The 26,242-nt window shown below is 33.4% G+C and overlaps 1 long non-coding RNA gene across 1 annotated transcript; it reads left to right on the top strand.

The window, feature by feature from the left end:
* Window positions 1-26,242, top strand: LOC141562802 (uncharacterized). Its single transcript, XR_012488255.1, has 3 exons — window positions 1-1,913; window positions 4,286-4,635; window positions 20,783-26,242. It is a non-coding gene; the product is annotated as an uncharacterized LOC141562802 (long non-coding RNA).

Here is a 26,242-nt window from a genome sequence, read left to right as displayed (position 1 = left end):
AAAAATCTATTATGTGACAACAGCAGGTTGATTATATCTTCTTCCACTGATCCAAATTAGGAGCAATAAGTAGAAGTTATAGGATAGTAAAATTTTGCCTCAGTATAAGGAAAATATATTTTTTAATAATCATGACTCTCCCATCAATAGAATTAATTATTTTGTCAAAAAAGACAGTAATTGACAACAGTGTGCTGAATAGTTCCCTATGATTTGTTTATCTCATTGTGAAATGGATGCTTTATGAACACTTAGCAATGTAAGTAAATTGCAATTTGCAACTATACCCAAAAATAAATTTTGCATACTCATACTAAGATATTCCTAGTAGGTCTATAATTAGGTCAAAAAGGTAGGAAAATCCAATATATACAAAAATGTAGCAACTCTTTTTGTAGTGACAAAGAACTGGAAACCAAGGGAAGAGGGCACCTATTAATTAACGAATGGCTGAATAGATTATTGTAAATGAATGTTGTAAGATATGAATAGAAGTGTCTTCAGAGAATCCAAGGAAGATTTGCATGAAATGATGAAGAGTGAAGGGAAAGAACCAAGAGAACAAGTTATACTATGATATTAACATTGTAAAAATGAACACTTTGGAAAGATTTAAGAACTTTGTTTAATGCAGTAATTAACAACATTCCAGAGGACCAATGATCAAGAAATTAATATTCAGAGTGATAAAACATTTCTGCATGTGATCAATATGAATGTCTGGACAAGCTTGGCCATATTATATCCAAGTTTGACTGAGCTTATTTGTTTTTCTATTTTTTTTTCCTCCAAAGAGAAGGAGAGGATGTATATGAGAGAAAATGTTGAAAATGAAAAAAGATTAAAATTTTATTTAAAAAAGATACATAACAGTGATCATTAGGAATCTATGGAGATTCAGTAAGAATAAGTCATGTCAAATTTGTGTCATTCCTTCCTTGCCAGGAATATGCACGGATTTGGATTTGAATAACAAATATAAGATCAGTGTCAACCTAGAGGGATGGTTGTAGCTGAAAAAATTCATTTTATTACACATTTTTATTCCTGAGTTGGATTAGCATGCTTGTCAGATTTGTAAATGACACACAAAAAGATCATAGACTATCCAGAAAAAAATATTAATAGATTAAAATGATAAAGCAAATCTTGCAAATTAAATAAAATGGGGACAAAGAGGAAGACCTGGGCTTAGGTTTTTTAAAAAAAATCAACTGCAAGAGATTAGGATGAGGGAGGTATAGTTTATCAACAATTCATGGAAAAAAAGCTCAATATAACAACATTAGGATATGGGCACCCTCCAAAAAGAATCCTGACTTTTAGATGGTATTGATTCAAGTTTAGGGACTATAGCAAGGAAGGTGATAATTCCACAGTACTCTGTAGTATTTTGAGTTTAGTTCTGGTCCTCCCATTATGTTTTATTTTTCATTAAATTTTATTGATTTCTTTTATTTTTATATCAAAAAGATTTTCAGATATATTTCCATAATCACTCACTCATTGATTTACACATGTAAAAAGGGAGCTCATAATGTGAGAGAATAGAATGAAGAGGAAAATATAAGACATATTAATAAAAAGTTAACCCCAAAAGTAAAATGACAGATGCTAACTTAGCAATGAGACAAGGAGGTGGCACAGTGAGTAGAAGGCCAGGGTAGAGTCAGGAAGACCTAAGTTCAAATATGGCATCAGACATTTACTAGCTTTGTGATTCTGGGCAAGTCACTTAACCCTGTTTGTCTTAGTTTTTCATCTTTAAAATGAGCTGAAGAAAGCAATGGCAAACTACTCTTTGGTCAGGAAAACCCCAAATGGGGTCATGAAGGTCTCAGCAGCAACAGCAATAACAAGAACAGTGACAAGAACTGTAGAATTAGGGAATGACTGAATCTGTGATGATGATGGTAAATATGACTATTGTTAATATTATACAGCACTTTGAAGTTTGCAAAGTTCTTTATAATCAACCTCTCATATGCTAATTACTACAGAAGTTTGTTGGAAGGAAATATTAGTATGCTAAAGAAAGGCTTTATGAAGTAGGTGAGCCTAGCTAGTCATTGAAGGATGAGGATCAAAAAACTCCAGAAGGTTGGAGGGGATGGAAGAATTCCAGTTGGGAGCTGTGGCAGTGTTGGGAGGTACTAGGCTCTTCAACTTAATAACACTGACTTCCCTCACTGTTATTTGAATAAGACCCTTCATCTCTCTACTCTAGGCATTTTCCCTGGCTGTCCCCCATGCCTAAAATGCTTCTCCTTTTTATTTCTCCCTCTTGGCTTTCCCAGCATCTTTCAAGTCCCAGCTTAAATCCCATCTAGTACAAGAAGGCTTTTCTGATCCCCCTTCATTCTAATGTCTTCCCTTTGTGGATTAATTCCAATTTATTTTATATATAGTTTGTTTGTATAAGAATGTTTGCATGTTCTTTCCCTCATTAGTAAGTTTTCTAAGAGCAGAGAACATCTTTTGTCTTTCTCTGTAACTGTATTTTGCATAGTACCTGGTAAATAGTTTGACTAAAACTAAAGATTTACATAGAGATAGGATTGGAGAGGAAGGTAGGATAGTGGTATCTCAAATGCTAGACCAAGGAATTTTGATTTTGTGCTATAGTAGCTTTAATTTTTTTAAAATGTGGGTTTAAAATTTTTTCTGAATAGTATTTATTGGAAAAATTAGGAGTTAGAAAGACCAATTAAAAAGCTTTTGAGAAAAAAATCTAATCTAAGCACAATGTGATGAGAACTTGAACTAGGGTGTGTGTTGTCACAATTGAAAAGACCAAAATATGCATTATGAAGAAATACTCAACAGGACTTAGTGATATTGGATATGGGGGGTGAAGAGAAAAAGTCAAATATGAAATTCAAAATACTCAGGATGATAACAGGTTAAACTGTTTTTTATCCTTATCATGGATTAATCATTACAACTAAATTGTTTTCTTTGATATTAAAATATAAGATTCCTATGGGAAACAGAAAATTCAGAACAGATAAGTTTTGATGAAGAAATAATTTCAAAATCTAAAATGTTTGTTGAAGAGATGAATCATGAGAATCAATAATAACAATAAATAATAATAATGAAATCAATAATAACATGAATAGTATATACACACATATATGTGTAGATAACATTACTATGTGCTATGCTATGTTAAGCACTTTACAAATATCTCATTTGATCCTCACAACAACCACTGAGAAGCAGATGTTATTATTATCCACATTTTATTGAGACAGAAAGGTTGAGTTACTTGTACAGGACTAAATAGCCAATAAGGATCTGAGGTCAAGTTTGAATTCAGATCTTTATGACTTAAGGCTTGTGTCATTGAGTCCTGGGTACATAAGATAAAAATTATAATAGCTAGTACTTATTTAGCACTTTAAGGTTTGCAAAGCTTTTTATAAAAATTATCTCATGGTATCTTCACAACAACCCTAGGAGGTAGGTTGTTAGTATCCCCATTTTACAGTTGAGGAAACTGAGGTAGACAAGGGAGAAGCTTGTTAAATAATTTACCAAATGTCACAAAGCTAAACAAGTATCTGAGGTGGAATTTGAACTCAAGAATTTCTGACTTAGTCTATTGCACTATTCACTGAACCATCTAGTCATTTTTCTTAGTCCCCTCTAGACAGCAGTCTTTTTATTTTTTTTAAATTATGTGTTTCTAACTCATTCAATCTAGAAGAGCAGGGACTTCAGGCTAGCAGATTTTTATACTGATAGTCACAAAAGTCATGATCTGCTCTGTTTCCCACTTGAGGCTGTTTGCTTCTCTTAAGAGAAGGAAATTTTAAAGAGAAATAATATTTCCTGCTCTCCCAACTGAATGTTAATCTATAGCAAATAGTTATAGCAGGGTTATTAATGTGTTACAATATCTAACATTTTATCATATTTTATAGATTACTTGTTACATTACACAAAATATGTATTCATAAAATCCATTCATTCAAGAATAACTAACATTTATATTGCTGAATTGTTACAATCATATTTAACTCTCCAAGATCCCATATGTGATTTTCCTTGGCAAGGATATTGAAATGGTTTGCCATCCCCTTCTCTAGATCATTTTACAGATGAAGAAACTGAGGCAAACTAAAGTGACTTGTCCAGGGTTACACAGCCAGGGAGTGTCTGAAGCCAAATTTGAATTCAGGTCCTCCTGACTCCAAGGCTTCACTCTATCTATCATACCACTTCACTTTACTTCTCTGGTCAGTCTTTTTGCCATCTCTAAATTGCATTCTTGTTGCAGCTGTGGGAACAATGGCAATATCCAGGATGACGAGACAGTGAAAGAAAGGCAAAGCTATTCAGCACATTTTATATACCAGCTGCTGTGCTCAGTGCTAAAGATGCAAATATAAGCAAAAAGCAAGATACTTTCAGGAAGCTTATTTTCCCAATGGGGAAGAAAACACACAAAAGGGTGTTGAAGATGGAGCTCTAAGAAAGTATGGTTTTAATGAAGTCTGAAAATTTATGAGTCTGGAGAGGAATGCAATTTGGTCTCAAGAAGAGCTTACCAATAGAAGAAACTGGCCAGTATGTTGATTCCAGGGTAAAAAGGGGAAGATGTGATTGCATTACTTCTTAGATAATTGGGTGAGTAATATGATGTCCTCAAGCTTAATCTTCTGTCCAAATACAACTAGAAGAAATGGTTATAAGTCACCTGAAGTTTTCAAGTGTAAGAGAGGAAAGAAGACTGGGACAGAAAGCAGCAGGAAACTACTGCAGATTATTCTGGGGGAGTACTGGGTTCGCTGAAGAGGAAATAACTGCTGCAGTTCAGGAAGTCAATGTCTTTGGCTTTTTGGTGAAATATGGGTTTACAAAATTTAAGTCCAAGCAGGATGTACATTTTCTAGCACAAAGTACTTGAATGGTAGTGTCTAACCTAGTATGCTCAAGTATTTTTACATTGTTAAAGCTTAAAACATAGATTTGTGGGACAACTCATATATTAGATATAAAAAATATAACATGCCACTTTAAATTATTTTTAAAATGAAATTTGTCTTTTTAGCTTGAAAATCAATGTTTAATTAAACACTTATTAAACATGATTTTGCAAGTTACTGTGTGAGGAGTGGAAAGATGACATTTTAATGGATTTTTTTCTTTCAAAAATATAGGACAGCTAATTAAAAAACTAACATCTCATAGTAGAATCAATGAGTCAAGTAAGTAATTATTTTTTTGATTCAAAGTAGTGAGAGTTTTCTATCTAAAATTGGCAGTGACATTTAAAAATAAATAAATTGGGCATTGGTCCTGTCTTCAGTTCTCATCTATCCCATCTCCCTCATTCAGCCAAAAGCCTAATTCAAATATATCACCTCTAACTGGACTGTTGTAATTGCCTCCCAACTAGACTTGCTATCTCTAGAATCTCCTCTTGCCAATCTTCCACATGGCTCCCAGAATGATAATTCCTAATGTACCCATTGCACTCTACTTCCTGATCAAGAAATTTCAGGGGCTCCCTTTTGCCTCTAGAATAAAATATCAAGACCTTTATTTGTCATTTAAAACCTTTTTCTACTTGGTCCTAACCTGTCTTTCCAGGCTGATTTTACATCATTCCCTTTTCTTGTACTCTAAACATCTTTCAGACTGGTTTCTTTGTTTTTCATACAAGATATTTTATCCCAACATTCTATCTACTGCCTCCAAGCAGTGGTGAGCCTTGTCCTGGAATGCTTTCCCTTCTCAGTATCACTTCTTGGAACCTCTCATTCCATTGAAACTCAACTTTCCCTTCCTACAAGAAACGCTTTGTGATTTTTCTAATTGTTAGTGTTCCTCCCTTCCTCCAAGTTTACTTTATATGCATTTTGTTTATGTTCTTTGTTTACATGTTGTTTTCTCCTTGGATCAAAGTCTGTTCCACTTTTGTCTTTTATCCTCAGCAACTAATATGGTATCTGGCATAAGGCAGGCGTTTAGTAAATGCTTATTAAATTGAATTGAAATAAAAAGTACAGCGCCATGTCCTTACCTTCAAAAAAGCTTATAGAAAATATTGATATAGTAGAGCATTATTCTAAGTGGCTCAACAGAAAGAATGCTGGGCCTGGAACAACTGATTTCAAATCCAGCACTGGACACTTAGCAGTTGTGTAAATCTGGAAAAGTCTCTTAACTCTTTGATGAATTTCTTCAATTGGAGAATGGAGATAATAATAGCAAGCACTTCTGAGGGCTGTTATGAAGATCAAATGAGATAATTTTTGTAAAGTGCTTAACACAATACCTGGCACATAGTAGGCATTATATAAAGGTTAACCATTATTTTTAGTAAGATAGCAGTAGTAGCAGTAGTAATGGTGATGGTAAAGGTAGTAGTAGGAATAGGAACAATAGGAATAGTAGTATATTCCTTTAATTAGAGCACTTAGCACTTAGCATGGATATTTTCTATTTATTGAAGAAAATAGAAAAGACTTTCCAGTTGTGCCATTGTTGAAAGTATCCACACTAATAACATTGTAAGTTCATTGAATTATTGGAATAGAATTATTGCTAAGATAAGAGTTAGCAGGTGGACATAACATTTCTTGACCATAGGGAATTCCCATATAAAGACTCTCCATTTCCTGATAAAGGCCAGCATCTCTGTTCCTCATTCTCAATTGCTAGGCTAGGTCGCTGAGAGGTAATAAGACTATATCAGAAGCAGGATGTCAACCTATATTTAAATCTATTGCTTCATATATAAATGAAGATGTAATTGAGAATATGACATCAAGTTGAGTATCTAGATTGTTTTTAAAAAGAATAGGTTCTCCTCTCTCAATAATAATGTCTGTGATGCTTCATTGGAAACTTTTACAAAAGCAAATGTCTGTGCTTTTTAGAGAAACTCACCCACCAACGTGCTTTGAATCTTGTTTGTGTGGGTGCATTGAAACCATTCGAATGCCTGATCTTGACTTTTCTTTGACTTCTCATTTTGACTATTTCAGAAGATGACCCGACCTCCGCGGGTATCAAGCTTGGGTGTGCTGCATCCAACTGCCAGGGTTGCCCCAGCTCCACAGGAAACCATTTCTCTAACCACTGCTTGATCGCTTCTCTGTATTCTGTTCTCAAAACAACTGTCAGACAGCCTGACCATGAGATCTCATTTGATGAGGGAAAAAAGATAAACAAGGTGTGGAGAAAGCACCTCCATAGGAAAAAAACAATTTGTGAAGATATTTGCTATGAAATGTTCATAAATTCAAGCATAGAGGCTTCCTATTTGGAGTGGGGGCAGAGACAATGAGAAGTTTGTGTGGGGGGGAACTTGTAGAAACAGTTCTTTTTAGATTGAATCCAACCTCACATTTTGAAATGAGACAGAGCACAGGTTAGATGTCAGAAAAATGATTGTGGTCCGAAAGTAATTTGTAGAATAGGGGAGGGGAGAGGGGGAAGAGAGCTCCCAAATGTCCTATCTCCATAAGAAAGCAAGTTATGTTGTCTAGACAAGAGGAAATGGCTTGGGTTCTTTGGGAAGGTTAGTAGGACTTTAAAAGTCAAAATGATGACTGGGAAAATCAAACTGAAGCTTTATGGTCTGCTTTGGGTTTTACACAGATTGTTTGAGTTTGGATTTTTTTTTTTAAATGTCTGTCTTGTGAGTACAAGATGCTCATTAAAACATGATTAAAATTAGTGATTCCAACTTAATAGAGGCCTTACTATAATAACATGCCTCCTGGGGCTTTCTTCCCATTGAGGATTTTAACTTGAGTAGGGAATCAAGCTGTTTATTATACCTTTTTCTTTGGTGGAACACAAAATACATGCTTAAGCAAAATGTGTTTGCCAGAAGAATCTGGAAAATGCAGTGAATTTTGATGTTTTTTTCCTCCTTAATAAATATAAGGTCATGAAATATATCAATTAATGTAAGGTAAAACAATGTCCTTAATTATTCATAGAAAGCCATTTTAATTTTGAAATAAATGGCTATCTTCCATGAAGAACTTACTGCTTCACTCATCACTGAAATCTTTGTATTTTTTTCCTTTTCTTTCAGAACTTTTATCTTCTATTTCCCTTTCCTCTTTTCACAATTATCAGAATTTTTGTCCTTCTAATGTCCTTCAGAGATGAAGTAAAAAAAATTCAGTTCAGTTCAATTCTACAAACATTTACTGGGTCTTGGTAGTTAACATGGCTAATTGAAATCCAGCCTTCCACAGGTTCTCACCTTTGACATGTACTAGTGATCTGACTATGGATAAGTAACATGATCTTTCAGTGACCAGTGCAACTGCAACTATTTTCACACTAAGAATTTCCTAGATCGATGAATTCTGAGGTTTGTTTTCTGCTAGCCTGTGATCCCCTTCCATTTTCCAAAATGCAAGTCATTGCTCAGGGGGTTTGGTCTATGAAGGTTAGAAGTTATTTCCTTAAACATGTTTGCAATCAAATAGGGAAAATATGACACATAAATAAATAAGCATTATACAAAGTATAGTGTGATAAGGGCAAAGAAGAGAGACAAATATATGATAAATTTGGGGAAGGAGAAATTACCATTATTTATGAGAATCATAAATGGCTTCGTGGAGGAGGTAGCAGAAAAAAGAGATTTCAATAGGCAGAAATAGAGAGAGGGCTGCTTAATTCATCTTTTTTTCCCCTTTCTAATCTTCATCTTTTCTCCAGCTAATTCTTAACCTAAAGTCTTCAAGCACATCCAAGTTTCCCTACTCCTTAAACAATCTCAAAGTGTGGTCCATACTTTTCTCAAACTCCCAGAAAAATAATTATTTATACTTTCTGCTTTTATTTCTTTTTCTCTTAATGCTTTGTAATTTGATTTCTTACTTTGTCACTCAATTGAAACTTGCTTGCTCTTTTGATTTCCAAATTTGATGGTCATTTTTCAGTTCTCAGCCAACTTAACCCAATGACTACATATGCATTGTTGACTATCTTTTAGACTCTTAGATGTTTTCTTCTCTTTGGGTTTTCATGACAAGACCCCCTCCTGGCTCTTTCAGGTTTTTGCATTTTCTTTGTGGACTTACAATCATGCCCTTTTAATATGGTATTTCTCAGGATTCTATCTCATGCCCTCTTTTCTTCTCTCTTATTGCTAAGTGGGCTCTTTCACTAAACTTATCAACTCCCATGCACTTAATATCATCTCTTTGTGGTTAAGTCACAGGTCTATCTATCACAATTCCAGTCTCATCTCTGAGCTTCAATCCCACATCACCTATTTCCTACTGAATATTTCAAACTTAGTGTTCTGGAGATGACTAGAACCTCTCAAACTCAAATTCAAATTTGAACTTAATATCTTTCTCTTCCAATCCTGTTCTCTTTCAAAATTCTCTCACTTTATTCTCCATCCTCTAACATCCAATCAGTTATCAAATCTTGCTGTTTCCATCTCTTTGTCATCTCTTGAATCCCATTCTTTTTTTCCCTCCACTAATGTGGCTACTAACTTAGTTCAGGCCCCTTATCATCTTTGACTAAGATTTTTACAACTCTCCTGATTTGTCTCCCTGTCAGGTGTAAGGCATAAAAGCAAGAATGGGCTGTCTCATTTGAGTAGTTATCTATTACTATTAACATCCTGGAATTTTTGAAACATTCAATTTATTGGATTAAAGATAAGAATATTTAAGATTAAAAGGCATGTCTTTGATTCCAATATAAAATCAGATATACATTGCTTCTTTTGATTTGCTTTCTGAAACATTCCAGTAGACAGTGCCTGGCATTCTTTCAATAGCAGACCGAATATGAAACTTCCCTAAAAGGTCTGAAGTTAGAACCACTAAGAGTGGAGTTAGTTCTAAAGATGTATGCAAAATTTTCTCTTAGTGAGACCTTAGTGAGTGTCCATTTGAAAATTTGGGATTATGAGTGGCTATTGTTGTTCAGTCATTTTTAGGTATGTTTGACTCTTTGTGACCTCATTTAGGGTTTTCTAAGCAAAGATAGTAAAATTGTTTGCCATTTTCTTCTTCAGCTTATTTTACAGGTGAGGAAACTGAGGCAAACAGTGTTAAGTGATTATCTTGTATTGTCTGAGACCAGATTTGAACTAGGAAGATGTGTTTTCCTGACTCTAGGCTTGGCCCACTATCTACTGTACTGCTTATAATCGACACTCATGATAAGTCTTTGCATTTGTATGATTTTTATAGATGGAGCATAATGGGATGATGTTGAGGTGGAATTATCCATGATTAAAATTCCACTTCATATTATCTAGAATGAATATGAATGCTTGATTCTTGAACTCTAAAATGATTGCCAGAATAAGACAAGAGCTTAGTCTCACTTGGATACCTTTTTGCATCAGCTTCAATATTTTGATATCTTTGAATCCCTCCAACCATTGGTAATTTCCTCCATTAAATTCAATGTTTAATTTGGGTCAAATAAATGTAAGGAACAGGATCGGAAGCAGTAACAGCAGTACAGTTTTGAGTATTGCAAAGAGAACTAGTCTCGAAGGAATTTGGATGACCTGAACCACAGTTCTGGCTCTGACCCTTAACTAGCTGTGTGATCATAGATGAAGGGCTTATCCTTTCTCAGCCTCAGTTTCTTCATCTGTAAAATGGGAATAAAAACGCGTTATTTGCCTCATGTCATTGTTATAAAGAAAGCAATGTGGGTATTTTGTACAGAGTAAGTAGGTGTTAAAGATGTGAATAAATTGAATTGAAAGTCCTTATTGTCTGGGGCAGTAGATTCACTAGGAAAGTATGCTTACCATATAATGCTATTTATGCAATGAGAAGAGTTCCTGCAAATGTTTATAGATCTCTAGGGAGGCTTTTTGATAGACGTTTAGGATAATATATGTCCAATCACAAAATACATTCTAACAATGTAGTCAGGCTGAGTGAAGAAACGAAAGATAAGAAGTATGTGAAGAGATACCAAAAATATGAATGATATCACTAATATTAAAATGAATGATTAAGAGGTAGCAAATGTATGTTCTGAGGAAAGGGATACATTCATTCAATTGAACACTTTCAATAGTACTATTCATATGGAGAAAGGAGAGCCATCTGCAAGTATATGAATTACTGGCAAAGGAGGGAAAGGGTTATTTACTCTGCTTGACCTCAGAAGATAAAAGCAGAAGCAATGAGTAGGAGTTAAAAAGAAAGAATCTCAGGCTTGAATTTTAAGAATTTAAATTTTAAGAATTAGAGTTTTCCTATTGTGGAACAGGCTTCCTCAGGAGATGTGCAGTCTCTCTTCATTGGAGGTTCTCAAGAAAATGCTGAACAACTATTTGTCAGATTTATTGTAAAATAGTTGGACTTGTAGTTAGGAAATTTTAAATCCAAATTCTTTCTCATGCACATCCTAGTTGTGTGATTCTGGGTGAGTTACTTAATCTTTATGTGCCTCAGTTTCCTCATCTGTAAATTAGGCTTATAATAGCATCTACCTCCAAGGGTTGGTGTAAGGATCAATAGGGATAAATTTTGAAAGTTCTTTGTAAACCTTAAAGATCTATGTAAGTGCTAGCTAATTATAGGAAGTGTTTCTTGTTCAGATTGGGACAGAGGGCCTCTGAAGTTCTTTCCAAATCTGAAATTCTGTGATTCTTCTGTTCTGCTCAGGTTTTGGTTCCTTGTAACTATTTGATATGTTTGGGCACATCTACCCACCGTTGATACTTCCACTGACGTGAATAGAAACTTCACACACACACACACACACACACACACACACACACACACACACACACACCTGCCTCAATTATAAATGGTCCAATTTAAACTTTTAAATTTTGTTCCAAAGTGCTAATCCTAAACTTGATTATGGCAAAGAGAAAAGTTCATGGCAATTTGATCATTTTGTAGGACCATTCTTTTATTTCCTTTCTCAAACATGCTACTTCTCTTAGTGTTCCCAGTTTAATATCCTTGGGAGGATGAGAAGGATTGATATAATTTGAGAACAGTGTGAAAAATTACCCGAGTAAGAAGAAATTGCACTGTATTCTTTGTCTCAGTTGGGCCAAGAGCAATATTGTAGGCATTATTAAAACTTAACTGATAACAAATAGCATTTCACTAAAAAATATGAATACTGAATTTAACCAAATAAGAATTTCATATTATAACTAAAATACAAGGAACTCATTTATTGAACTATTAGTTTTATTTTTCTTAAAGCCAAAATTTCCTCCATGTTATGTTTCTAAAATCCAAGTTCTTTAAGTGTTTTAAGCTATGCATGCAAAGAAAAGAGAGATGCAGTATATTTCATACTACTCACAAAGTGAGTATTTCTGAATTCCTAGGAAAAACCGAAGGATGTGTTTAATATAACTATTAAATTTATATAAATTAATGAACACCAGGCAGTTGCTTCTGTTGCTGACTTTTTCACTTGATAAACTTGATAGGTCATAGCTTGTTAAAGACACATGGATCTGTGGATCTTTGTTATTGCTTAATACGAATATGGCATTGACTTACTATGTTTCTCTCTCCATCTTTAGATCTGAGATTTTGCCAGTTTAGTTTTTAATTTCACTGATTTAGATAAGCTTTATATAATCTTATTTGAGAGTTCTCTCAGTGAATCATAGGATCAAACAATATCAGAATTGGAAGGGACCTCAGAGATTATCTAGCAACTAATCCAATTTATACTGAATATGAACATACCTGACCATGGGTATCCAGACTTTCAGGTTTTCCTGACAGCTTCCAATGAGGAGGAACTCACTACTTCTGGAAGCAACTCATTCCATATGGGAACAGCAGAAATTTTTTTCCTAATTTCAAGATTAGATTTTTCCTTCTGCTTCACTCCCACCTATCATTCCAAATTTCTAGCCTTCTTGGATCAACAGGAACAAGTATTTCCTTTGTGATAACCCCTCAGATACTTGAAGATAATGCTGTATAGTGAACTGAGGGACAAGTAGCAGCATAATATGTAACCCGAAGGAATTCATCAGGTGACTAAACTTGACCATTTGGCTAGCTTAGTTATATAATCTGACTCATGATTTGTCACCAGATTTGTAGTTGAAAATGCAATGTTTTGGGACAAATGTGTTTGATATGATATGAGCTACTCATAAGAAAGTTGTTTTGAATGTCCAAAATCTGACCGTTATTGAAATATCCATCTTTCAATCAGACCCAGATGATATTTCAATATTAAGAAAGAACTAATGATGTATAAATGAATTTCCATTCAGATAATTCAAAACAATGCAAATATAATTTTTCTAGGCAGATAAATCTCAATTATATAGCTGTTTTGCTTGACAGAGAAGCTTAAAAGTGTCATCTTTTTATAGGTTTTGAACAGAAAAAAATACAAATACTAGATGCACTTTCAGTAGAACAATCTTGCAGAGAGGAAGAATAGAAACAGTCTTGTTAAGTTCAATATACTTTCACCTGTACATCTGGGGCCCAACCCAGAGTCTCTGCTGTTAAAAAATGAGTCACAAAGTTCCTAGGGAGTGGTTTTCTAGAATTCAGAAGTATCTAACAAATGCTATACTTCAGAGTCCAGTACTAGACACCTGTTTTTAGTCAATGTTCATGTAAATGTGGTGGAAAAAAATCTTCCTCATGCTTCTGTTTCCTTCAGTATCATTAGAATTTGTTTCTCTTCAAACTAAAATGACTTCAATGAGATTCTAATCTATGGAAGTGCTTTCAAACATGTTTAGTAGAAAGCCTGTCCTTTTAATGATTTACTGTATCAATTTACAGACATACAGAAATGGAGGAAAGAATTGGTTCAAAATAATTTCATTTACATCACTCATCAAATTTAATCTATTTAACAAATTCAACACATATTGGTTGCTGTTTCATTTGAATCTATTTTGTTCAAAGAACTGTGGGAAATGAAGAGGAAATGATAGTGATATGACTATAATCTGCCTCTGTGGCTCTAAACTCTGGCTGGTAAGCTATTCACCTTATTTTGCCTAGAATCAGGCCTTCATCTCACTTCATGGCCATTTTATTCCATGCCAGCATGAACAAACTATCTTTCCTCCCACTTCTGGTTTCTTTACGTGATATCTTCTCCAATTAGAATATAAGTACTCGAGGGCAATGACTTTCTGTCTTGCTTGTTCATATTTGATACATTGTGTTTAGCACAGTGCCTGGCATTTAGAAAACATTTAATACAACTTTCTCACTCTTTCACTCTCTTCAATATAATATAATATATTTGGAATAAACTTGAGATTAAAAAAGGCTTAGGCCCATGGAATATAGATAATATTCTCTTCTGTCCTCTTCATTCCTCAATCCTTTGCAATGTGCCTTTTCACTAAAGTTTCAATTAAAATTGATTTTTTGATCAATTAACTTTTTTACTTTTTTTCCACTAATTTTAAATCTATTTTTAACATTCATTTAAAAAATCTGAGTTCCAAATTCTCTCCAACTCTCCCTATCCACTTATTGAGAAAGTAAGCAATATGGTATTAATCATAATCATACATGTGAAGTCATACAAAACTATTTTCACAGGAGCCATATTGCAAAAAAAAAAAAATAAGTAAGAAACATCAAAAAAGAGAGAAAAGTATTCTTCAATCTATACTCAGAATTCATCATTTTTCTCTGTGGAATTGGATAATTTTTCATCATGGGTCCTTTGGAATTTTCTGAGATTATTATTTTGATCAAAGTAGCTAAGTCTTTCACAGCTGATCATCATTATAATGTTGCTGTTATTATGTATAATGTTCCCTGGTTCTCCTTACTTCACTCTGCATTAGTTCATATAAGTCTTCCTAAGTTTCTCTGAAACTGTCTTGCTCTTCATTTCTTACAGAAAAATAGTATTCTATGACAATCAGATGCCACAGCATGTTAAATCACCTCCCAGTTGATGGGCATCCCCTCAATTTCAAATTCTTTGTTAACACAAAAAAGGCTGCTATAAATATTTTTGAACATATGGATCCTGTTGCATTTTCTTTGATCTCTTTGGGATACACCTAATAGTGATATGGCTGGGTATTCAATGAGTATGCACAGTTTTATAGTCTTTTGGGCATAGTTCCAAATTGTTCTATAAAAATAGCTGGGCTAGTTTACAATTATATGAAGAATATATTTAATATATCAATTTTTCCAATCTATTCTAGCATTTATCATTTTTCTTTTCTGTCATATTAGTCAAGCTGTTAAGTGTGAGGTGGCACTTCAGAGTTTGTTTTAATTTTTATTTTTCAGTGGTTTAGAACATCTTTATGTAACTTGATAGTTTTGATTTCTTCTAAAAACTGACTGTTCATATCCTTTCACCATTTATCAATTGGGAAATAGCTTTTATTTTTATACATTTGGCTCTATTCCCTCTACATTTAAGAAATGAAACTTTTATCAGAGAAACTTATATATTTATTTTCTTTCCTGTTCCACAGATTCCTAATTTCCTTCTAATTTTAGCAGCATTGGTTTTATTTGGGCAAAACCTTTTAAATTGCATATAATCAAAATTATACATTTTTGCTTCTTGTGATTGCCCTCTATTTCTTAAATAAATTCTTCCCTTATTTACAGACCTGATAGCTAAAATTTTCCTGCTCTTGATACTACCCTTTATTCATGCTCTAAATCATATATCTATTTTAACCTTATCATAATACATAGTGTGAGAGATTGATCTCTGCCTAGTTTCTTCCAAACTGCTTTGTAGTTTTCTGGAAATTTTTGTCTAATGATGAGATATTGCCCCCAAAATTAAATTTATCAAACACTAGAGTAATCTGGTCATTTAGTACTATGTAGTATTTACCTAATCTATTTCACTGATGCACAACTCAATTTCTTGTTTTGATTATGATACTGATCAAGCAAATTGCTCTATAATTTTCTTTCTCTATTTTTACTTTTTCCTAATTTAGATATCTGCACTCCATTTGTGTCATAAAAGGAATTTGGCAAGATTTTTATTTACCTATTAAAATGATTTATATTGTATTGGAATTAATTATTCTTTAAATCTTTGATAGATTTTACTTGTGTATCATCTGCTCCTGTGTGTTTTTTCTTAGGGAATTCATTGATGGCTTGTTTAATTTCTTTTTATAAATAGGGTTCTTTAAATAGTCTATTCCTCTTCTGTTAATCTAAGCAATTAATTTTTTTGCTAATATTCATCCATTTTACTCAGTTTTACTGGCATATAATTGGACAGAATTGCTTCTAATAAAAGCTTTAATTTAATCTTAATTGGTAGCATATTCTGTTGTGTCTTGACCAGCTTTCTGGAGGATCTCAGTACCAGCCCCAGACCTTGGTTTTAGAAGAGGAGTAAAGAAGCAGGATTCCTGTGGATGGTCAAACATGGAATCCATTTATTCCAAATTCTCTCAGCCTTATATATACACTCTAATATCCTTATATAATGATAGCATACTCCACATGCGGGACTACATAATCAACTTGCTATTGTATGTAAATGACTCTTTGTCACTTGGTATCACTCTGCTTGAAGGTTGTAGCTGCCCCTTGACTTCTCAGGAAGGCTGAGAGCCCTTAGGGAAGATGGGGAGCTGAACCAGGCATTGTCAGCAAGTTCCCTCTGGGCTGAAGAGTATTATACCTCACCCAGAGTTCCCCCATTGTCTGTGGACCTCTAAAGTCTTCCTTTTAATTTTGGTTCCTGGTAATTTATTTTTCTTCTTCCTTTTAAAAGTATTAAATTAATGAATATTTTATTTTTCCATAAAATTAGCTCCTATTTTTATTTAACATTTTAGTATTTCAATTTTAGATTTTACTAATATTTCCTTTGATTTTCAGTATTTTTATTTTAGTACTAAATTGGGTTTTTTCATTTATTCTTTTTATAGTTTTTTTCAGTTGAATGCTGAATTCATTGATCTCTTTCTTTTATTGATGTACACAGAGATATAAATTTTCCCTTAAGTAATTCTTTGACTGAATCCCACAATTAGGTTGCCTCATTGTTGTCATTCTCTTTAATGGTATTATTGATTTTTTCTAAAATGTGTTCTTAGACCTTCTCATTCCTAATAATCTCTTAATTGCCAAATCTTTTCTTAGTCCTTTTCCTTCTTGATCTATCCAAGCAGAATTTTTCACATATTGTCCTGGATTTGTCCTAATGATCAAGCAGAAGTATAATCCCTCTTCTTTTTAAAGATTAATTTTTTCAGTGATTAAATTAATTTTCTTCCTCTCACTTCCCCCTATATATTGAAAGGAAAAAAATGGAGGGAAGAAAGAAAAAAATAAGAAAAGAATATAGAACCCTTATACAATAAGCAAAATATATTCTCATATTGGCCTTATCAAAAATGAATTTCTAAATTCTGTTTGTAGTTCTGTTAATCTATTAGCATGTGAGAAATTCTGAGTAATTATTTAATTGGTCAAAGTTTTTAAATACTTCAAAATTATTTGTTCTAATTTCTCTTCTGTGTAACAATCCTTCCAATACATAATGATGCTATCATATTTTCCCAAAATCTTTTCTCTAGGCTAAACTCGTTCAATTTCTTCAGTGGATTCTCTTGTGACAAGATTGCTCACACTTTCATCATTTTGATTGTCCTCCTCTGAGCTTTCTTCAAGTTACTAATATCATTTCTCAATTGTGTTTTCCAGAATTAAATATAGTACTTTTGGTTTTATATGTCAAGAACACAGAACACTGGGACTATCACAATATCTGGATACTATGCCTCTAGTTTAATGTCCAGAATTTAATTAGATTTTTTGTTTTGTTTTGTTTTTGGTGTCCATATCACTTTGTGGAGATATAGCATGGAATGAGGACTGACCCTGGTATTAGAGAATTTGGATTCAAATCCTGCTTTTGATATATTACTCCTTATGACATTTTATCTTATTACATTTGATTCAATATTTTAGCTTTGTGAGACCTTTTACATTCTGACTGTTATTCAAGTGTGGTATCCATCCCTCCCAATTTGTTTCATCTCAAAATGTGATAGGCATATCATATATCACTTTTTTCAAGTCATTGACAGAAATGTTTAACATATGGCCCACATTCTACTAGAGTCTTTCCTCTAAGTTGCTTTTGAAACATGAGTGACTGATTTTTTAATCATCATTCAATTGTTTTAAAATCTACCCATCTGGCATACATCTCTCCATATTTTCCATAACAATAGTATGTTGAATTTTGTCAATATTGTTTAAAAAAAAGGGAAGCTACAGCATTGATCTGATCTAGTTTTTTTTTTTAATTATAGCTTTTTAATTACAAGATATATGCATAGGTAATTTTTTAGCATTGACAACTGCAAAACCTTTTGTTCCAACTTTTCCCCTTCTTCCCCCCACCCCTTCCCCCAGATGACAGGTTGACCAATACATGTTAAATATGTTAAAGTATAAGTTAAGTACAATATATGTATACATGTCCAAACAGTTGTTTTGCTGCACAAAAAGAATCAGACTTTGAAATAGTGTACAATTAGCCTGTGAAGGAAATCCAAAATGCAGGCGGACAAAAATAGAGGGATTGGGAATTCTATGTAGTGGTTCATAGTCAACTCCCAAAGTTCTTTCACTGGGTGTAGCTGGTTCAATTCATTACTGCTCTATTGGAACTGATTTGATTCATCTCATTGTTGAAGAGGGCCTCGTCCATCAGAATTGATCATCATATAGTATTGTTGTTGTAGTATATAATGATCTTATGGTCCTGCTCATTTCACTCAGCAGATCTGGTCTAGTTTTCTATCAAAAATTAGTGTCATATGACCTGAGAAAACTTTATTGACTGTTTGTGGTCCTTATTTCCTTTTCTGGGTTTTTATTAGCAATCTATTTAGTAAAATGTTCTGGAATTTGACCAGAAATTGAAGCCCAGATCACTGGCATATAATTTTTAGACTTATTCTCTTCACCTGCTCAAAACAAAAATCTGTTCTTCTGCAGTCCTATATGACTTCTGCTTTTCTCTGTTTTTTTTTTTTTTTAATTGACAACTACTCAGCAGTCATATCCACCTGTTTTCTTGGAATTTTGAGATAAAGTTAGTCTGAACCTAGTAACATACTTGTCAAGGATAAGTAGATATACAATATAACTTTCTTATTGTTGCCTTACAAATCTTAGATTTCAACCCTTTTGTTGTGTCCTTCCCTGTGCACAGATGAATTTCTTTGACAGAGTAAACCCAAGAAAGATAAGTTGTTTTTAATCATCTTTAAGTCATACATTTTCATAATGCCATCTATCCCAAGCTAAAGTCTCATCCATTTTTGGTGACATCTCTTTCCTGACTCTGCAGTAAAAACAATAAAAATTCCCTTTCTAGTGTCCTTAGCTTTCTTACTAGACTCTTGTTATTTTAAATTTAAGGCTCCTGATACTATTGTCTTGCTAAGCTTTTATATTCATTCTCTGAAGTTCACTTTTGTTTCTATCTTTTGCATGTATATATTTTTATACAAATGTTGTCCTAGAAGCCCAAGCTTTGGAAATGAAACAGGTTCAATTTGGAGGGCTGTGGTAAGGCTTCTTAATAATTCTTTTATTTGGTTTTATGTTTTCCCATCTGCTCTCTTTTTAGAAAGGAGTCTAGGGGTGCAGTTTAGATCTATAGTAGTCTTGACCCAATCAATCATGACATTAACTACCCATTTAATAACATTGTATTTCAAGGATAAAATTCAATCATTCATTTTCGGTGAGGTAACAATAGGTTAACAAGCACTTAGATTAATGGTTGTTCTTCCCAGTATCCCCTCCTACCTACCCCAGTGCAATAAGGTTTCACATGAAAATTATGATCCACAGGATTTGATAAATTATTACCTATGGTGGATAAGAGTGAATAAGGTAAGGTTCAAAGCTTAAATGCTTGGGAAATTGGTGAAATGGGTTTACAATAAATCAATGAATGTTTTTTCACTCGTAATTGTCTGGCTTACTTTGAATTTAACTTTTACCTAGGAGCAAATAGAGACAGAATATGAAAGAAATATTTTTGGATCAAGTAGAGACAATTTTATCTATTTTCTGTGTGTGTATATATATATATATATATATATATATATATATATATATATATATATATATATGTGTGTGTGTGTGTGTGTGTGTGTGTGTGTGTTTTTACACATACACAAATTATGTGTATATACTTTTTATATATGAAGAGTGAAAAGAAGAGAAAAATGTAGGGGGAGAAATATTTATACTGACTTTCAAATATTTGCTTTATGTTTAGAATATATTCTGTCAATATCTAAAGAACTATTAGATTTTGTATGCCTCAGTATTTTCTTTTTAATCTGTAATGTTAAAAACATTATCTACTCTCAAACATATATAATTTCATAAATTATGGTAAATTATAGGATTTTTTTTCTCATAGTTAATTTAGGAAGCATGACCTTAATAACATTAAATCTATTCTGTCTTCATATGTTAAACAACTTGCTTCCCAAGATATTCATGGATGTATTTTTCATATTTACTCCACTAAAGAATAAACATTTAGTTCTTATTTTTTCTCTCTCTAATTGAGGAACTTGAAGGACTTGCTTCAGTTTATCACAAAACAGCAGTAGGTTTTTAATATACATTTATTTGAAAACTATTGGTTTTTCTTAATCAGATGTAAAATTCCAGACAATAATGAAGAAGTCAACAAATAGAGTTATATACTTAAGGCTTTCAGTGTTTTGAAAGTTAGATTCTTGTTTTTACTGATGATTTTGTCTTTTTAATTATACCATTTCTTATTCTAGTTGGAGTTTAAAAAATTGAACCAGAAGAGATAGGAAGAATGGATGATGGACAGAATTTAAGTTAACAACAGTAGAGGAATACTCAAGTACTTTCCAAATTTAGGAATGGGAAGAGAAGAAGAAACTATTGAATGATACAAAAAATAAGTTTCCAGAAAGAAAGCGGGCTGAGATGTCACAGAGATCATGGGAGGACTGCCTTTGGAGGAGATAGTAATATAAATGTTGGACAGAGGACAAGAGAAAAGAGGACTGAAGAAAACCCAGCAGATTTGGTGACTAATGAGACTGCTTTTTTTTTTTTTTTTTTTTGAATGAAGAAAATAGAAGCATATAATAAAGATTAAGGAGAAAGTGAGTGATAAAGAAGTAACTTATAAAGGGTTAATATTTATGTCCATCTGAACGGGTGACTGAATTATAAACCTAAGGTATGGCAACTTTTGTTTTGTAATGTATTGGTTTTTTTTTTTTTTTCCTTGTTTCTAGAGAGGAAAAAAGGAAGGAGAAAGTTACTTACTTCAGAGAGATTACATAGGGAAGGAAGCTGCCAATCCATTGCATCTCATCATATGGTGAAGAAGTTTCTTTTTTGGATGACAATAAGCCTGTAATTGTATAATAAATCAATGAGCTTGATCCAACGAATCTGAGTCAGAAAATCCCAAATGACCTGGTGTAAAAGATACTATTCTTCAATAGGGTCCATAAGGGGATCAATATATCCTAACCTTGGCAGAAAGAGGATAGTTAAAGTTAGGTCAGTGAAATCGTAGCAGGATGGAATATAATATGAATTACAAGTGCCACATAGTCTGTTACTAAGTGCCTATCTTTTCTTTGAATGTTTAATTATCAGCGAGATTGTCTGCCATAATGGGTAGTGGTCCAGGCTCAGAATTAGAATGAATTAGGTTCACGTAAAGGTTAACAGACAAATTACCAATCTGTACTAGCATAGATGAAATCACAGATCCCAATTACAACCGCAAAATTATCTCATGCATTATTTCTGAATTTACATGTTCTTATTTCTCTTGCAAGTAAGCCTTGGGAAATATTCTCACATGGTCTTCTGTACATAGAGATAGGAAAGATAATGGCAAGAAGAAGGAGGACGCTAGATTAGGGTATCTAGTAAATAGTAGTCAAATAAAGGTGTTTAAATAAAGTTTTGAATGGAAAATGGAAAACATCTGAATACATTGGGCCAAACTGGTTCAGGGACTTGGGTAAAGGCAGTTGACTCTACTTGTTCTTGTCCATTTATCAGTGAAGTGTACACAGTAGAAAAACATAAAAACTCTGAAATAAAGGTAAAAGTCCTGTGGATCATTTATAGGAGGACAATCTGCTTTTTCAGAGATCCTTAGGCTTGGGTTGTGAAGTGTGAATATAGTCATTCCTTTTAGAAGTCTGGGAACAAAACATTAGACCTTAGAGAGGTCTAATACACAATCTATACTTGGCAATGATGAAATATAAGCTATAACAAAAAATTAGTTTACTCCTTTCCTCTAGTGACATTCAAGAAAAAAAGACAAAATATAATTCTTTATTAAATCTGTCATATCAAATCATAAAATAGAAATCAATAAACAAGTTCAAGATAGCTAAATATTTTCAACTAAAGGAAATTTTAAATCCCTGAATTATACATTATTATTTCAATTTTACTTTCTTAATGTATATTTATCTTAAAGCAGCATATACAAAAATGGTTTGACTAGATCGTTTTTTAAATGGTTGAATGCAATAAAAATAAACAAAAAACTTTTTTCTCCTCAAAAACAGTATGATAATAAACAAGCAACTTGAATAATTTTTTGAAAAGTTCATTCTTTTACTCTTGGGAAATCACATTTCTTAACTAAGTAATGAAAATAAAATGCATTCCTTAATTCTGAACATTTGTAAAAGTACCAAGACATGTATAATACAATTGATGAAAACCGAGAAGTTTAAAGCTTAATTTATATCTGTTACTTAAAACTAAAATACTAATTTAAGTTATTCATTAGCTTAAGATTAAAAAAAATCTCATTTTTCTGTAATTTTAAATAACCATAGTGCATTTACTCTCTGTACAATGCAACCCCACCACAGCCTAATTTGATTAATATGTACACTCTAGGGGTCATATTGTAGATATTGCCAAATATATTTGATTTCATCTGCCCAACTGCCACTACCATCAAAAAAAGGAGCCCATGAGCCATTCATTAGTCAAACTGTATATATAATTTGCACATGAAGTGATCATAGAATTATCACCACAGAGAGTATGCCTAGTGATAATGTGGAAATTATGCCCTTTTGTATAACTGGGAAGGTCTCCAAGATGTGTGCCATTTCTTAAACAACTGAATAGTTTTCTCACATGAGTGCTATGACAGAAGAGTGTTACACAGCTCACACTTGGATACTGGCAGCCAAGTGACACCCAAACACAGTCCCAAATCTGCATGAATATAAATTGAAAATCCCTGCAGCACCTTCACTTCTGGTGGGCACAGTGATCTAAATTAATGTCTCACTTTTATTCTTGGGGAGAAGCTGGGCTGCCAGTGATTCCATTAGCTTATTTCAAGGTGAGAAAAATGTCACTCTGTAATAGATATCCAATACAGCGAGAGTTCCTTTTTTTAAATTTTTGGTTTGTTTTTTTTGTGAAATACACAGCTTTATTTGAGGCCATCAGCTCATTTTCCCATTTAGTTTTGTAGTGTGAGTGTGTGTGTGTGTGTGTGTGTGTGTGTGTGTGTGTGTGTATGTGTGTGTATGCACGCACACATTTGAGTATGTTGCCTACCTGCTTTAATGAAATTTGTTTTGATGATGTCAGGGACACTGCAGGTCCATGGGCTATTGTATACAACACTTTTACTCTTTAAGTAGAGATGCCAACATATGGAAGGTATTCTTCTTTAGACTGCAGCTGCTCTCTTGGCAAATGACAAAGGTGATTCTGTTGGTTGCTTTGGAGTTGATGTTGGGTCTGCCATGTTGTTAGGTTGCAGATGGTGTCTCGGCTGCTTTGCTGTCCTGAACACATTTTCTTTTCTCTTGGCTTGAATTCTGAGGACTTGCTACTCTTCTTATCTAACTTGTCACAAATTATCTTTTTTTTTCATATTAAGATTTTCAAAATAGAAATATTTTTATATTTCTCCTCTTTATTTTTTATAATATATTATGTCCTTAGGAAAAGACTTTGAAATTAAAGAGAAGAATGATATTTGTTTGCTCAAGCATTAAAATGCATTCCCTCCCACTATTAATAATCTTTTCAAAAATTTCTGAAACATTTCAGGGTTCTGTGACATCTGACTACATAGATTCCATAACATTTGGTACAACCATCAATGTCTGAGAAAATAGAGAAAGGCTAGGAAGTTGTTATCAAGGACATAGATGTTATTAACTTAGTGCTACAGAGTCATCATTATTTCAGTGTTTTATGAGCCCAAGAAAGATTGCAAGTAACTAACAGCAAAGCCCAGAACATAAGATAATATATTCTAGGCTACACAACACAGGGAAACACAAGCACAACTATACATTAGAAGCCAAACACATAGGCCAAACCTCCAAAGCAATAGTATTCACCTGTGATGAAGCCTCCCTTAATTTTCATGATTTCTCTTTTGATCCATATAGCCCTAAAACTGTAGTATATTGGAATAGCCTAGCACTGCCCAGAGGCTTTGATGAACCTTGCTTTGACTTATTACTGTTGCCAGCTGTGGACTGGGAGAAAAGGTCATGGAATTGTTAGGACAATTGACAATAGTGGTTACCTTTCTGCTTCCAAAATCAACTATTTTTTTATCTCCTTGATTATGGTAAAGAAAAAATTACAAAGGAGAGAGGGAAGGCAAGATGAGGACATGGGATGGGTAAGCATGTAAAATGAGGTGGGAGGAAGGCAAAGTAGGGGAAAAAAAGGAAGGAGAGAATGTAAATTTAAGGAGGAGGGAAATAGAAAATAACATTTAGATCTTTTTGAAAAATCAGGATCCTCCTTGAGCTTCTGGGAATACTTAAGTAATAGAAACAACAAATATTTGATAAACCTTATTAGTTAGGTTTGTTTGTAAGATTTGTAAACATTATATAGTGGTGTGAAGAGAACTTCATAATAAAGTGAAAGCAGATTATCTATCAGCTTGTTCTGGGGGACCATTTTAATTACCAGATCACCTATTTGCATATGAAAGTAAAGCTCCCTTAAGTTTCTTTTGAACAAGATCCTGAGCATCCTTAGATGCTAGAAAGGAGGTTTATATAAGAGTCTTGGTTTTTTGATGATAAGGAAGATTTTTGCCAAAATCTTGCCCTGAAGTTTTCCATAAGGATTGACTCGAACTATTCTAAGTGTTATGTTAACATGGTAGAAATACAATTGCTTCAGGAAGATCTAGTGAGGAACTGATGAAAAGATGAAATACAAAAGATAAAACTGATAAAAAAAGGATAAATATTACATATTTAAAATGGGAAGTAACCCTGGAAATCATAGTCCTCACAATCATCATCATTATTCTTATTTATTTTTACAAGTAGTGAGCTGGTCAAATGACGAAAGTTAGAACTGATGTATTTATAATTGTCCCCTGCTGGTAAGTTATATACAGTCCCCATGGTTAAAGACAGGGACTGGACCAGTGAATTCATTTTTATAGCAGATAGGTGGCACAATGGATTGAGTATTAAAATTAGAGCCAAGAAAACTTGAGTTTAAATCTAGCCTCAAACATTTTACCTGTGTGATTCTGGCTAACTTCTATTTTCCTCACTTTCTTCTCTAGTGAAAGGAAATGACCTTCCTTGTAGGTCAAATGAACTAATAGTTGTAAAGTACTTTGCAAACAATAAAGCACTCTAGAATGTTAATGATTATAATCATCATCTTCATCATTATTACTTTTAGAAACTCTTAGATGAGGCAAATTTCTCTAACAATGCATGCTAGTGCCTTGTCTGCAGTTTATGGTTCTGTCCAGAATGCTAAGTGGCTAAATTATTTGCTCAGAGTCACAGGTAGGATCTGAACCCAGGTCTTTTTAGCTCCAAGACCAACTCTCTATCCACTGTCATGTTGCCTTTCTGCTCCCTTGGTACCCACAGAGCTGAAGAAGACCAAAGGAAAGGCTCTAACACATTAGGTAGCTGCTTAATGGAAGATTTCTAGAAGGACATGGATAAGATGTTTGTAGGAAAAGAAGTTCAAAATTACGGCATTGTAAATCTAGAGACTGAAGGAGTCATCAAATCCAACCTTCCAATTTTACAAATGAGGAAAACTGAGGTCCAGGAAGAGTAAGTGACATGTCCAAGATTCCTCAGGTCGTAAGCATAAAAGGTAGAATTTGAATCCAAGGCACAGATGAATTGTACTCTATTCTATATATCTAACATATATTTTACCATATTTAACATATATTGGATTACTTGCCA

Source organism: Sminthopsis crassicaudata, chromosome 3 (assembly GCF_048593235.1).
Source record: "Sminthopsis crassicaudata isolate SCR6 chromosome 3, ASM4859323v1, whole genome shotgun sequence".
In the NCBI taxonomy this organism is placed as follows: Eukaryota; Metazoa; Chordata; class Mammalia; order Dasyuromorphia; family Dasyuridae; genus Sminthopsis; species Sminthopsis crassicaudata.
The sequence above is the reverse complement of the archived record's forward strand: the minus strand, read 5'-3'. Positions and strand labels throughout refer to the sequence as shown.